General features: G+C 41.0%; 1 pseudogene; it reads right to left on the bottom strand.

Moving 5' to 3' along the window:
- Positions 1-16,026, bottom strand: part of LOC138930748 (endogenous retrovirus group PABLB member 1 Env polyprotein-like) — a 57,108-nt pseudogene that overhangs the window by 15,427 nt on the left and 25,655 nt on the right.

Genomic DNA, 16,026 nt, shown 5'->3' with positions numbered 1-16,026 from the left:
GGTGTTCATAGATACCTTCTCAGAGTGGGTAGAATCTTTCCCCACCAAGAGAGAAACAGCACAGGTGGCGGCCAAAAAGCTGATTGAAGACATCTTGCCACGGTTCGGGTTTCCGGCACAGGTGGGGTCAGATAATGGGCCAGCCTTCGTGTCTCAGGTAAGCCAGGGTATAGCCGGGCTTTGGGGGCTAGATGGAAGCTGCACTGTGCCTATAGGCCCCAGAGGTCAGGGCAAGTGGAAAGGATGAATAGGACGCTTAAAGAGACATTAACAAAACTAGTTGCTGAGACTGGCGGGGACTGGGTGGCTCTCCTCCCCTTTGCCCTGTATCGGGTGCAGAACTCACCTTACTAACTGGGACTCACCCCTTTTGAAATCATGTATGGGATACCTCCGGCCAAAGAATTGATGCTTTTGAACTGTGGTGTTGGAGAAGACTCTTGAGAGTCCCTTGGACTGCAAGGAGATCCAACCAGTCCATTCTGAAGGAGATCAACCCTGGGATTTCTTTGGAAGGAATGATGCTAAAACTGAAACTCCAGTCCTTTGGCCACCTCAGGTGAAGAGTTGATTCACTGGAAAAGACTCTGATGCTGGGAGGGATTGGGGGCAGGAGGAGAAGGAGACGACAGAGGATGAGATGGCTGGATGGCATCACGGACTCGATGGACATGAGTTTGAGTGAACTCTGGGAGATGGTGATGAACAGGGAGGTCTGGTGTGCTGTGATTCATGGGGTCGCAAAGAGTCAAACACAACTGAGCGACTGAACTGAACTGAACTGAACTGAACCCCCATTAATCCCTAACCTAAAGGCAGAAGTGTTAAAAGAAATAGATGATCAGAAGTTGCTTTTTTGTCTCCGGTCCTTACAATACTCCCACAGGGACACATGGAAGAGGCTCAAAGCACTATATGAATCAGGCCCTCCACCTGAACCTCACCGCTACTGGCCAGGAGACTGGGTGTACGTACACCATCATCACCAAGAGACCCTAGAGCCTAGGTGGAAGAGACCCTTCCTTGTCATCTTGGCGACACCAACTGCTCTCAAAGTTGACAGCATCTCTGCTTGGGTCCACTACACCCACACACGGCCTGCAGACCTGTTCGCCTTACGAGAAGAGTTCCTCCCCCAGTGGAAGGCAGAAATGGACAAAACTAACCCGCTCAAGCTGAAACTGCGAAGACAACAAAAGTAGGTAAAATGGCTACCCGGCTACTCCTGGTGGTCTCCCTCCTGGGCTGGAAGGCTTTAGGTGTGGCCCAGGACCAAAATTCACACCAACCTTTTAAAGTAACCTAGAAACTATGAAATGGAGAGACATACGAGGTGCTGAACCAGACGACTGCCACACACCCTGTAAACACATTGTGGCCCGACTTATACTTCCACCAGGTCCCAATATACAGCTCTTCCAGCCGCCCACTTAGTGAAAGAAAATATAGAGCTGGTTACAGACCCATGATTGAGTCTGTCCTGGGTCCTTGAGAAGGGGGGAATGAAGAGCCTAAGCCACTCCATTTTGCCATTTTAGAGTTCTGAGGAAAGAGTCTTTGGAAATCCCCTGACCTCACCCCATCACCTGCGAGCCAATCAGATCCCAGATTAGGATCTCCTGACTTTACGTTCAAGACTTATGACCTGCCCGGGAAATTTGAATTAAGCCCGGGAAATGGAAACCAATTAGAACCCGTGGCCAGCCCGGGAAATGAAAACCAATCAGAACCCAACACCTAACCCTTCCACAGAAGGTAACCAATTAGACATCTCCCAACTCGGAAACTCCTGTTTTTTGAATTTTTCGCTTGAGAATACCCTATATAAGCAATGTAACCCAGAGTTCAGGGCTCCTCTCCTTAGCCACTGCGTCGGTAACGGTGGGAGCCCCAGCTCGAGGTTGGTATTAAAAACTCTCTTGCTTTTGCATCAGATATCGGCTCCCTGGTGGTCATTGGGAGATTTCGTGCCTTGGGCATAACACCTGCAATGCTCTATCTGTGTCCTTAAACACCTAATGGTCACCAGCAATGCTTGTATCCACACAGATCAGACAAAGATTCACTTTCAGGTTGGAGGCCCTTGAGGCAGACAGCTAAGAGAGTGATCTCTAGCCTAAGAGAGGTTCCTAAAGCTAGAGCTCCACTTCACTCCCAAACACGCTCTTGCAACTTTCGGCTCCCAGCAAGGCTAGGTGCTTCCATACAGGGGGTCTCAGTAAAAGTACACATTAACAGCATGGGTCACCAGTCCCTAGTGAGTCTATGAACCGAAAGAGTAGGTTAGTAGTTCTAATTCCCCACACAATTATGAAATGGTCAAAGAGACCAGTAAAAGGAGACTGAGAAAAGAAAATTCAGTCCACATACTTTGCCCATTTCTGGCCTCTCCCTTCACAGGGATATTGGGTGTCTCTTGGCATTGGCAGGTCGGTATAAAGTCCCCAACAAGGATCCCCTTTCTGGGACTGCCTTCAGTCATCACAAGGCACCATGAAACCACAGAGCAGGGCTCATCACTTGCTTTGAGCAGGGCATGTCGTTCATTTACACAAACATATTATAGAGTTAGTAAAGCAAAGCAGAAAACGTGTATACTGAGAAAGCAGAGAGGCTAGAGCTCTGAGTGTTCTTACCTTGTCCTGAAGATCCTGGATGAGCCCCCAAGATGATAACTTATGGTGAACGATATTGGATTTGTGATCTCCAAAGAAGAAGATTTAGCTTTGGAACCAGGGACCAGGCTTGATTGTTCAAGAGCTTTTGTATACCAGAGTTTTATTAAAGTGAAAGGGGACAGAGAAAGCGTCTGGCATAGACATCAGAAGGGAGATAGAGAGTGCCCCCCTCACTAGTTTTAGCAAGGGAGTGATATACTTTTTAAACTGGTTATTACAATAAATCAAAAGAATGTCTCAAAGTTGTAAAGATCTTACTAAACCCACTGCCATAATATACATTTTAAGATAACAGGATTAGTCAGAAGGTGCTCAAGGAGAAACTTGTCCTCAAGCAGGATACATTGTTTTTATATAATCTTTACTAAGACTAAGGCATGTAGGAAAAAAAAAAAAAAAAACTTTGTCCTTTCCTCCTCCTTGAGAATTCCAAACACTTATTTCCTGTTCAAGAGCCCCGGACCTTTCTCCTCATCCATGTGGACCCCGGACTTCTTATCAACCTGCCTAGGAATTGACTCTCTCAAGGCCACCATCACCCTGATATCAAAACCAGACAAATATACCACATTGGGGGCGGTCCTAAGATGGCAGAGGAATAGGACGGGGAGACCACTTTCTCCCCCGCAAATTCACTGAAAGAACATTTGAAAGCTGAGCAAATTCCACAAAACAACTGAATTCTGGCAGAGGATACCAGGCACCCAGAAAGGCAGCCCATTGTCTTTGAAATGAGGTAGGACAAACTATAAAAGATAAAAAGAGAAACAAAAGAGTTAGGGATGGAGACCCATCCCGGGAGGGAGTCATAAAACAGAAGAAGTTTCCAAACACCAGGAAACCCTTTCACTGGCGGGTCTGTGGGGAGCTTTGGAATCTCAGAGGGCAACATAACTGGGAGGAAAAATAAATAAATGAATAAATAAACCCCACAGATTACATGCCTAATGGCAACTCCCGGCACTAGTATCCACCACCAGCAAGCTGAGGCTGAACAGGGAGGCACAGGTTGCACTGCTTAGGGTAAGGACCAGGCCTGAATGCCCTGAGGGCAATCTGAGGGAGCTAATGTGAGATAGCAAGCTAAACTGTGGGATAGACAGAAAGAGAGAGAAAAAAGAGAGAGAGAGAGAGAACTTTCCCATGAAAAGCCCTAACCTAAGGCACGGCCAGACCTGCTCACAGAACAAAGGACTGAGTGAATACCAGAGGAGAGTTAGCTGGCAGTGGACAGCCCCATCCTCTGCTGGAGGAAAAAAGGCAGGCGGGCAACAGCCAGAACTGGAAAGGTGCAATCTCGGCCCCAGAGATGGCATTCTTTACCAAACTGTGAGCAGGCTCCCAGCTGCTAACCAAATCTTCCTGAGATCCTGGACTGTTCACATCTGCCAGGAGGGTTGCAGCCAGAGATCAGCTCTCCAGAAGAGACACATAGCACACCTGAGACAGCACACCCACTGCACACCCAGGAAACTGAGCAGCTGGAACTGGGGAGGCGATAAGACGCACCACACCTGGGGAGTGTGCGCTTGGCAAGCACTTGGTAGCCTGAGCTACTCGGACTTGGGAAGGACATAAAACACAGGCTCAACCGAATCTGTGCCTTTGTGGAGTACCTGAGAACCTGAGCCTTAGCAGCTAAGTCCTGGGAAGTGCACGCAAACCAGGGCCTGCTTTAAACAGTTCCCTGCAGAGCAACCTGGAGCCTGAGAAGTTTAGACTGGGAATGCACACACACCATAAGTGGGGGGCAAACCCAGTGTGGCTGAGACACTATGTGTGCTCCCCACACACACCAGTTGTATTTGTTTGCAGTGTTGCTCCCTCCCCACAGCACAACTGAACAAGTCAGCCTAAATAAGTGACCACCTTCGCCCCCTTGTGTCAGGGCAGAAATTAGACACTGAAGAGACATGCAAAAAGAATAGGCCAAAATAAACAGAGGGAACCTCTTTGGAAGTAACAGGTACAACACATTAAAACCCTGTAGTTAGCACCAACTACATAGGAAGGGGCCTATAGATCTTGAGAAATATAAGCTGGAACAAGGAGCTATCTGAAACTGAACTGACTCCACACTGCCCACAACAGCTCCAGAGAAATTCCTAGATATATTTTTCAGTTCAGTTCAGTCGCTCAGTCGTGTCCGACTCTGCGACCCCATGAACTACAGCACGTCAGGCCTCCCTGTCCATCACCAACTCCCAGAGTTCACCCAAACCCATGTCATTGAGTCTGTGATATCATCCAACCATCTCATCCTCTGTCATCCCTCTCTCCTTCTGCCCTCAATCTTTCCTTCACCAGGGTCTTTTCAAATGAGTCAGCTCTTCCCATCAGGTGGCCAAAGTATTGGGGTTTCAGCTTCAACATCAGTCCTTCAAATGAAAACCCAAGACTGACCTCCTTTAGGATGGGGCGTTTGGATCTCCTTGCAGTCCAAGGGTCTCTCAAGAGTCTTCTTCAACACCACAGCTCAAAAGCATCGATTATTTGCTGCTCAGCTTTCCTTATAGTGCAACTCTCACATACAGACATGACCACAGGAAAAACCATAGCCTTGACTAGATGGACCTTTGTTGACAAAGTAATCTCTCTGCTTTTTAATATGCTGTCTAGGCTGGTCATAACTTTGCTTCCAAGGAGTAAGTGTCTTAATTTTGTGGCTGCAGTCACCATTTACAGTGATTTTGGAGCCCAGAAAAATAAAGTCAGCCACTGTTTCCACTGTTTCCCCATCGATTTGCCATGCATTGATGGCACTGGATGCCATGATCTTAGTTTTCTGAATGTTGAACCTTAAGCCAATCTTTTCACTCTCCTCTTTCACTTTCATCAAGAGACTCTTTAGTTCTTCTTCACTTTCTGCCATAGTTCAGTTCAGTTCAGTCATTCAGTCATGTCTGACTCTTTGAGAACCCATGGTTTGCAGCACGCCAGGCTTTCCTGTCCATCACCAACTCCCAGAGTTCACTCAAACTCACGTCCATCGAGTCAGTGATGCCATCCAGCCATCTTATCCTCTGTCGTCCCCTTCTCCTCCTGCCAATTTTTCTGCCAAAAGGGTGGTGTCATCTGCATATCTGAGGTTATCGATATTTCTCCTGACAATCTTGATTCCAGCTTGTGCTTCCTCCATCCCAGTGTTTCTCATGATGTACTCTGCATATAAGTTCAATAAGCAGGGTGACAATATACAGCCTTGACGTACTCCTTTTCCTATTTGGAACCAGTCTGCTGTTCCATGTCCGGTTCTAACTGTTGCATTCTGACCTGCATACAGGTTTCTCAAACAGCAGGTCAGGTGGTCTTGTATTCCCATCTCTTGAAAAATTTTCCACAGTTTATTGTGATCCACACAGTCAAAGGCTTTGGCATAGTTAATAAAGCAGAAATAGAAGTTTTTATGGAACTCTCTTGCTTTTTTGATGATCCGTCAGATGTTGGCAATTTGATCTATGGTTCCTCTGCCTTTTCTAAAACCAGCTTAAACATCTGGAAATTCACAATTCATGTATTGCTGAAGCCTGGCTTGGAAAATTTTAAGAATTACTTTACTAGCGTGTGAGATGAGTGTGACTGTGCAGTAGTTTGAACATTCTTTGGCATTGCCTTTCTGTGGGACTGCAATAAAAACTGACCTTTCCCAGTCATGTGGCCAGTACTGAGTTTTCCAAATTTGCTGGCATATTGAGTGCAGCACTTTCAACAGCATCATCTTTCAGGATTTGAAAAAAACTCAACTGGAATTTCATCACCTCCACTAACCTTGCTCGTAGTAATGCTTGCTAAGGCCCACTTGACTTCACATTCCAGGATGTCTGGCTCTAGGTGAGTGACCACACTGTCGTGATTATCAGTGTCATGAAGATCTTTTCTGTACAGTTCTTCGGTGTATTATATTTTTACTATTATAATTTTTAATTTTTATTTTTAAGTCCTCTATTACTCCTTTAACTTTCATTTTTATAACCTACTATTAACTTGCAAAAAAAGACCCTATTTTTAAAGCAAACAACATATATATATATATTTATAATTTTTGTGATCTTTTTTATATTGTATTTTTTAAAGTCTAACTTCTACTCTAGATTTTTAATCTTTGCCTTTTGGAATTTCTGTCAATTTTGTACCTTTAAGAATCCATTCTTCAGTACTCATTTTTACTTAGGAGCATGAATACTGGCTTGGTTGCCCTTTCCCCCTTTTGACTCCCCTTTTTCTCCCCTAGGTTACCTCTATCTCCTCCCTCCCCCTTCTCTTCTCTGCCCAACTCTGAATCTCTGGGTATTCTGGGCTGTGGAAAACACTGATTACTGGCTATATCTGTCTCTTTCTTATTGACTGCTCCTCTTCTCCTGGTCACCTCTATCTCCTTCCTCCCTCTTCTCTTCTCTCTGTAACTCTGTGACCCTCTCTGGGTGTTCTAGGCTGTGGAGAGCACATAAGGATTTGATTAATGGTTAGATGGCTCTCTCCTCTTTTGATTCCTCCTCTTCTCCTCCTGGTCACTTCTGTCTCCCGCCTCCCTCTTCTCTTCTTGTGTAACTCAGAGAACCTTTCTGAGTTTCCCTCATTGCAGAGAATATTTTCTCATTAACCTAAATGTTTTATCATTGGTGCTGTATGGATGGAGAATTCTTGAGGCTACTGTAATAATAAGACTGAAAACTGTAGGCAGGAAGCTTTTGTCCAAAACCTGAGCACACCCGAGAACTCCTGACTCCAGGAACATTAATCAGTAAGAGATCATTCAAAAGTCTCCAAACCTACACTGAAACCAAGTTGCACCCTAGAAACAACAAGTTCCAGAGCAAGACATACCTTACAAATTCTCCAGCAACACAGGAAAATAAACCGGAGCTTTAATATACAGGCTGCCCAAAGGCACGCCAAACGCATTGACATCTCAAAACTCACTACTGGACATGTCACTGCACTCCAGAGAGAAAAAATCCAGCTCCACCCACCAGAACACCGACACAAGCTTCCCTAACCAGTAAACCTTGACAAGCCACTTGTCCAACCCCACCCACAGGGAGAAACCTCCACAATAAAGAGGAACCAAAAACTGCCAGAATAAAGAAAGGCCACCCCAAACACAGCAATATAAACAAAAAGAAAAGGCAAATAAATACTCAGCAGGTAAAGGAACATGACAAATGCCCACAAACCAAACAATAGAGGAGGAGATAGGGAGTCTACCTGAAAAAAGAAGTCATAACAATGATAGTGAAAATGATCCAAAATCTTGAAAACAAAATGGAGTTACAGATAAATAGTCTGGAGACAAGGATTGAGAAGATGCAAGAAATGTTTAACAAGGACCTAAAAGAAATAAAAAGACAAAGTCAGTAATGTAAAATACAATAAATGAGATAAAAAGCACTCTGGAGGAAACCAACAGTAGGATAATTAAGGCAGAAGATAAGATAAGTGAGGTAGAAGATAGAATGGTAGAAATAAATGAAGCAGAGAGGAAAAAAGAAAAAAATAATTATTAAAAGAAATATGGAAAATCTCAGAGACCTCTAGGACAATTTCAAACGTCTTAACATTCGAATCATAGGAGACCCAGGAGAAGAAGACAAAAACAAAGGCCATGAGAAAATACTTGAGGAGATAATAGTTGAAAACTTCCCTAAAATGGGGAGGGAAATAGTCATCCAAGTCCAAGAAACACAGAGAGTCCCAAACAAAATTAACCAAAGGCTGAAACACCCCAAGACACATATTACTTAAATTAATAAAGATCAAACACAAAGAACATATATTAAAAGCAGCAAAGGAAAAACAACAAAAAACACAAAAGGGGATTCCCATAAGGATAACCACTGATCTCTCAATGGAAATTCTTCAGACAAGAAAGGAAAGGTGAGACATGCTTAGAAAGTGATTGAAGAGAAAAACTTAAAACTCACATTGCTATACCCAGAAAGGATCTCATTCAAATATGAAGGAGAAATCAAAAGCTTTACAGACAAGCAAAAGCAGAGACAATTCAGCACCACCAAGCCAGAGCGTCAGCAAATTTTAAAGGATCTTCCTTAGACAGGAAACAGAAAAGGTGTATAAACTCGAACCGAGAACAACAAAGTAAATGGAAACTGGATCATACTTATCAATAATTACCTTAAATGCAAATGGGTTGAATGCCCCAACCAAAAAACAAAGACTGGCTGAATGGATACAAAAACAAGACCCCTATATATGCTGTCTACAAGAGACCCACCTCAAAACAAGGTAAACATACAGTCTGAAAGTGAAAGGCTGTAAAAAGTTATTTCACAGAAATGGAAAACAAAAGAAAGCAGGAGTAGCAATACTCATATCAGATAAAATAGTCTTTGAAATAAAGGCTGTGAAAAGAGACAAAGAAGGCCACTACATAATAATCAAAGGATCAGTCCAATAAGAAGATATAGCGATTATAAATATATATGCATCCAACTTAGGAGCACCACAATATGTAAGGCAAATTCTAACAAGTATGAAAGGGGAAATTAACAATAACACAATAATAGTGGGAGACTACCCCACTCACACCTATGGATAGATCAACAATACAGAAAATTAGCAAGGAAACACAAACTTTAAATGATACAATGGATCACTTAGACTTAAATGATATCTATAGGACATTTCACCAGAAAACAATGAATTTCACCTTTTTCTCAAGTGTACATTGAACCTTCTCCTGGATAGATCACATCCTGGGCCATAAATCTAGCCTTCATAAATTAAAAAAAAAATTGAAATCGTTCCAAGCATTTTTTCTGACCACAAGGCAGTAAGATTAGATGTCAATTACAGGAAAATAAACTATTAAAAATTCTAACATATGGAGGATAAACAACATGCTTCTGAATAACTAAAAAAAATTGCAGAAGAAATAAAAAAATAAAATATGGATAGTAACAAATGAAAGTGAAAACACAACAACCTAAAACCTATGGGACACTGTAAAAACAGTGTTAAGGGGAAGGTTCATAGCAATACAGGCTTACCTCAAGAAACAAGAAAACAGTCCAATAAATAACCTAACTCTACACCTAAAGCAACTAGAAAAGGAAGAAATGAAGAACCCCAGGGTTACTAGAAGGAAAGAAATCATGAAAAATTTGATTAGAAATTAATGCAAAAGAAACAAAAGAGACCATAATGTAAAACACACACACACACACACACACACACACAACAACAACTAAGTCAAAGACCATAGTCAAAAAACCTAAAAGATGGTTCTTTGAGAAGATAAATAAAACTGACAAACCATTAGCCAGACTCATCAAGAATCAAAGGGAGAAGAATCAAATCAACAAAATTAGAAGTGAAAATAGAGAAATCAGAACAGACAACACAGAAATACAAAGATCATGAGACTATTAGCAACTATATTACAATAAAATGGACAATGTGGAAGAAATGGACAAACTCTCAGAAAAGTATAACTTTCCAAAACTGAACATGGAACAAATAGAAAATCTTAACAGACGCATCACAAGCACAGAAATCGAAACTGTAATCAGAAATCTTCCAACAAACAAAAGCCCAGGTCCAGACGGCTTCAAAGCTGAATTCCACCAAAACTTTAGAGAAGAGCTAACACCTATACTACTCAAACTCTTCCAGAAACTTGCAGAGGAAAGTAATCTTCCAAACTCATTCTGTGAGGCCAAGAGCACCCTAACACCAAAACCAGACATAGATGACACAAAAAAAGAAAACTGCTAACCAATACCACTGATGAACATAGATACAACAATCCTTAACAAAATCCTATCAAATGGAATCCAACAACATATTAAAAAGGTCACACATCATGACCAAGTGGGGCTTATCCCAGGGAGGCAAGGATTTTTTAATATCCTCAAATCAATCAATGTCATACACCACATTAACAAATTGAAAGACAAAAAACCATATGATTATCTCAATAGATGCAGAGAAAGCTTTTGACAAAATTCAATAAGCATTTATGAAGAAACATACCTCAACATAATATAAGCTATATATGACAAAACCACAGCAAACATTATCCTCAATGGTGAATAATTGAAAGCATTTCCCTTAAAGTCAGGAGCAAGACAAGGGTGACCACTATCATCACTACTGTTCAACATAGTTTTGGAAATTTTGGCCACAGCAATCAGAGCAGAGAAGGAAATAAAAGGAATCCGGACTGGAAAAGAAGAAGTAAAACTCCCACTATTTGCAGATGACATGATCCTCTACATAGAAAACCCTAAAGACTCCACCAGAAAATTACTAGAGCTAATCAGTGAATATAGTAAAGTTACAGAATATAAAATCAACACACAGAAATCCCTTGCATTCCTATACACTGTCAATGAGAAAACAGAAAGAGAAATTACGGAATCAAGTCAATTCACCAATGTAAAGAAAAGAATAAAATACTTAGGAATAAACCTACCTAAAGAAACAAAAGACTCATATATATAAAACACTGATGAAAGAAAGATGACACAAATAGATGTATATAATACCATGTTCATGGATTGTAAGAATCAGTTGCATAAAAATATGTGTACTACCCAAAGCAATCTATATTCAATGCAATCCCTATCAAGCTACCAATGGTATTTTTCAGAGAACTAGAACAGATTATTTCACAATTTATATGGAAGTACAAAAAAGCTCGAATAGCCAAAGCAATCTTGAGAAAGAGGAATGGAATTAGTGAAATCAGCCTGCCTGACTTCAGGCTCTACTACAAAGCCATAGTCATCAAGACAGTATGGTACTGGCACAAAGACAGAAATATAGATCAATGGAACAAAATAGAAAGCCCAGAGACAAACCCACGAACCTATGGACCCCTTATCTTTGACAAAGGAGGCAAGAATATACAATGGAGAAAAGACAATCTCTTTAACAAATGGTGCTGGAAAAACTGGTCAACCACTTGTAAAAGAATGAAACTAGAACACTTTCTAACACCATACACAATAATAAATTCAAAATGAATTAAAGATCTAACTTTAAGACCAGAAACTATAAAACTGCTAGAGGAAAACATAGGCAAAACACTCTCGGACATAAATCACAGCAGGATCCTCTATGACCCACCTCCCAGAGTAATGGAAATGAAAGCAAAAATAAACAAACGGGACCTAATTAAACTTAAAAGCCTTTGCACAACGAAGGAAGCTATAAGCAAGGTGAAAAGACAGCCTTCAAAATGGGAGAATATAATAGCAAAGGAAGCAATGGCCAAAGAATTAATCTCAAAAATATACAAGCAACTCATGCAGCTCAATTCCAGAAAAATAAACAACCCAATCAAAAAATCCGCCAAAGAACTAAACAGAGTTTCTCCAAAGAAGACATACAGGTAGCTAACAAACACTTGAAAAGATGCTCAACATCACTCATTATCAGAGAAATGCAAATCAAAACCACAATGAGGTACCATCTCACGCTGGTCAGAATGGCTGCTATCCAACAGTCTATAAACAATAAATGCTGGAGAGGGTGTGGAGAAAAGGGAACCCTCTTACACTGTTGGTGGGAATGCAATCTAGTACAGCCACTCTGGAGAACAGTGTGGAGATTCCTTAAAAAAACTGGAAATAGAACTGCAATATGACCCAACAATCCACCCCCTGCTAGGCATATACACTGAGGAAACCCAAATTGAAAGAGACACGTGTTCCTCAGTGTTCATTGCAGCACTGTTTATAATAGCCAGGACATGGAAACAACCTAGATGTCCATCAGCAGATGAATGGATAAGAAAGCTGTAGTACATATACACAATGGAGTACTACTCAGCCATTAAAAAGAATACATTTGAATCAGTTCTAATGAGGTGGATGAAACTGGAGCCTATTATACAGATTGATGTAAGCCAGAAAGAAAAACACCAATACAGTATACAAATGCATATATCTGGAATTTAGAAAGATGGGATGATGACCCTATATATGAGACAGCAAAAGAGACCCAGATGTATAGAACACTCTTTTGGACTCTGTGGGAGAAATAAAGGGTGGTATGATTTGAGAGAATAGCATTGAAACATGCATATTATCATATGTGAAACAGTTCGCCAGTCCAGATTTGATGCATGAGCCAGGGTGCTCAGGGCTCGTGCACTGGGATGACCCTGAGAGATGCGATGGCAAGGGAGGTGGGAGGGGGTTCAGGATGGGGAACACATGTACACCCATTGCTGATTCGTGTCAATATATGGCAAAAACCACTACAATGTTGTAAAGTAATTAGCTTCCAATTAAAATAAAAAAGATATCAATTTAAAAAAATACATGCAAATATCACTGAAGAGCATAGATGTAAAATTCCTCAACAAAATTCTAGTAAATAAAATCCAATGACGCATTAAAAGGATTATACACCATGATCAAGTAGGGTTTATCCCAAGGGTACAAGAATTCTTCAGTATATGCAAATCAATCAATGAGATACATCATATTAACAAATGGAAAGATAAAACAATATGATCATCTCAATAGATGCAAAGAAAGCTTTCAACAAAATTCAACACCCATTTGTGATTAAAAAATAATAATTAAAAAAAAAACAGAAAATCAGCATAGAAGGAAACTACCTCAATATAATAAAGTCCACATACAACAAAGCCACACAAAGCATTATTCCCAACAGTGAAAACCTGAAAGGCATTTCCTCTAAGATCATTAGCAAGGCAAGTGTGCCCACTCTTACCACTATTTTTCAATATGATTTTGTAATTCTTAGCCAAAGCAATCAGAGAAGAAAAAGAAAAGGAATTCAAACTGAAAAAGAACTAAATCTCTCACTGCTTGCAGGTGACAGAATACTATACATAGAAAACCCTGAAGATAACACCAGACAATTGCTTTTTTAAGTCACTTCAGTCATGTATGACTCTGTGCAACCCCACAGATGGCAGCCCACCAGGCTCCCCCGTCCCTGAGATTCTCCAGGCAAGAACACTGGAGTGGGTTGCCATTTCCTTCTCCAATGCATGAAAGTGAAAAGTGAAAGTGAAGTCTCTCAGTCGTGTCCGACTCTTAGCAACCACATGGACTACAGCCTACTAGGCTCCTCCATCCTGGGATTTTGCCTGGGATTTTCCAGGCAAGAGTACTGGAGTGGGGTGCCATTACCTTCTCCAGACAATTGCTAGAGCTAATCAATTAAGTTGCAGGATACAAAAGTCATACAGAGTAATCTTTTGCATTCCTATACACAAACAATGCATTATCAGGAAAAAAAGGAAGCAATCCCATTCACCATTGCAACAGCAACAAAAAGTAAAATAATTTGAAATAAACCTACCTAGAGACAACAGACATGCCTGCAGAAAACTATAAGACAGCAATGAGAGAAATCAAAGATCGCACAAACTGACAGAGTGATATACCACGTTATTGGATTGGAAGATTCAATATTGTGAAAATAACGATGCAAGCCAAAGTAATCTACAGATTCAGTGCAATCCCTAGCAAATTACCAACAGCATTTTTCACAGAACCAATAATTTCACAGGTTGTATGGAAACACAAATGAACCTGACTAGCCAAAGCAACCTTAAGACAGAAAAATGGAGTTGGAGGATTTAACATTTCTGACTTCAGACTGTACTACAAAGCTACAGTCATCAAAACAACATGATACTGGCACAGAATAGAAATATAGATCAATGGAACCAGACTGAAAGCCCAGTAATTAATCCATGCTTGTCTGGACACCTTATCTTTGACATAAGAGGCACGAAAATACAATGTAGAAAAGATAGCCTCTTCAATAAATGGTGCTGAGAAAACTGGAGATTTACATGTAAAAGAATGAAATTAGGACCTGGATTATAGACTTAAATGCTAAAAGTAAGATTATGTGTAAGCAACTAGAAAACTCTTAGAGGAGAACATAGACAGAACACTCTTTGATGCAAATTGCAGCATGATCCTCTCTTATCCATCTCCTAGAGTAACAAGAATTTTTAAAAAAAAAATAAATAAATGGTGTCTAATTAAACTTAAAAGTATTTACACAGCAAAGGAAACTATAAACAAGATGAAAGACAACCTTCAGAATAGGATAAAATAATTGAAAACCAAACAAATGACAAAGGATTAATCTCCAAAGTACATAAGTAGTTCATGCAGTAATATCAGAAAAAGCAAAAACCCAATCAAGAAAATGGGCAGGAGAAGGTATTTTTTTTCCAGTAGTCATGTATGGATGTGAGAGTTGGACTATACAGAAAGCTGAGCACTAAAGAATTGATGCTTTGAACTGTGGTGCTGGAGACGACTCTTGAGAGTCCCTTGGACTGCAAGGAGATACAACCCATCAATCCTAAAGGAAATCAGTCCTGAATATTTATTGAAAGGACTGATGCTAAAGCTGAAGCTCCAATAATTTGGCCATGTTATGCAAAGAACTGACTCATTGGAAAAGACATGGATGCTGGGAAAGATTCAAAGCCAGAGGAGAAGGGGACAACAGAGGATGAGATGGTTGGATGGCATCATTGACTCGATGGACATGAATTTGAGCAAGTTCTGGGAGTTGGTGATGGACAGGGAAGCCTGGCATGCTGCAGTCCATGAGGTTGCAAAGAGTCAGATATGACTGAGTGACTGAACTGAACTAAACTGAAGACCTAAACAGACACTTCTCTAAAGAAGACATAGTGATGGCCAATAAACACATGAGAAGATGCTCAACATCACTCATTATTAGAGAAGTGCAAATCAAATCTACAACGAGCTACTAACTCATACCAGTCAGATTGGCCATCATTAAAAAAAAAATTACAAACAGTAACTTCTGTCTGTCTATTCCCTGATGCATATGTGGGCAAGAGTCTCTTTCGGTCCCTTTGTGCATAGTGTTGTATCTCAGAACTCCCACTGAGGCAGTTTGTTTGTAAATGGATAACAAATACTTGTTTTGTGGTGGATTTGATTGTGGACCTTGCAGTAGACTATGAGTTTGTTCCAGCCCCTCTTGACCATTTCTGGGTGCACATGAAAAACATTGACTTTGGCAGTCACCCATGGATGAATGATCCCTGTGGAAAATCAGGATAAGAAGTTCCAGCCCACAGCTAGAGCAAGAAATACAAATTTGGACTAAATGGGGTGGGTAAGATAACTATGCAGCATCGCCCCTCCACCAAATTGCACAGGTTAAGGCTAAATGAGATCTTCAAAGACTAAGATGTTTCCCACAGGAAGAAGGGGGATCAGGATAGTGAGTGTGGCTTCTAGTGATGGCAAGACACTATCAAAAGGACTAAACTCTATGTCAGTCTCTACAATAAATTAGAAGCTTCCTGACTGGGGACAGACAAGAGAGAGGCAGATAATATTTC

Source organism: Ovis canadensis, chromosome X (genome assembly GCF_042477335.2).
Source record: "Ovis canadensis isolate MfBH-ARS-UI-01 breed Bighorn chromosome X, ARS-UI_OviCan_v2, whole genome shotgun sequence".
NCBI classification, from domain to species: domain Eukaryota; kingdom Metazoa; phylum Chordata; class Mammalia; order Artiodactyla; family Bovidae; genus Ovis; species Ovis canadensis.
Note: the sequence above shows the minus strand (reverse complement) of the source record. Positions and strands in the feature narration are given on the sequence as shown.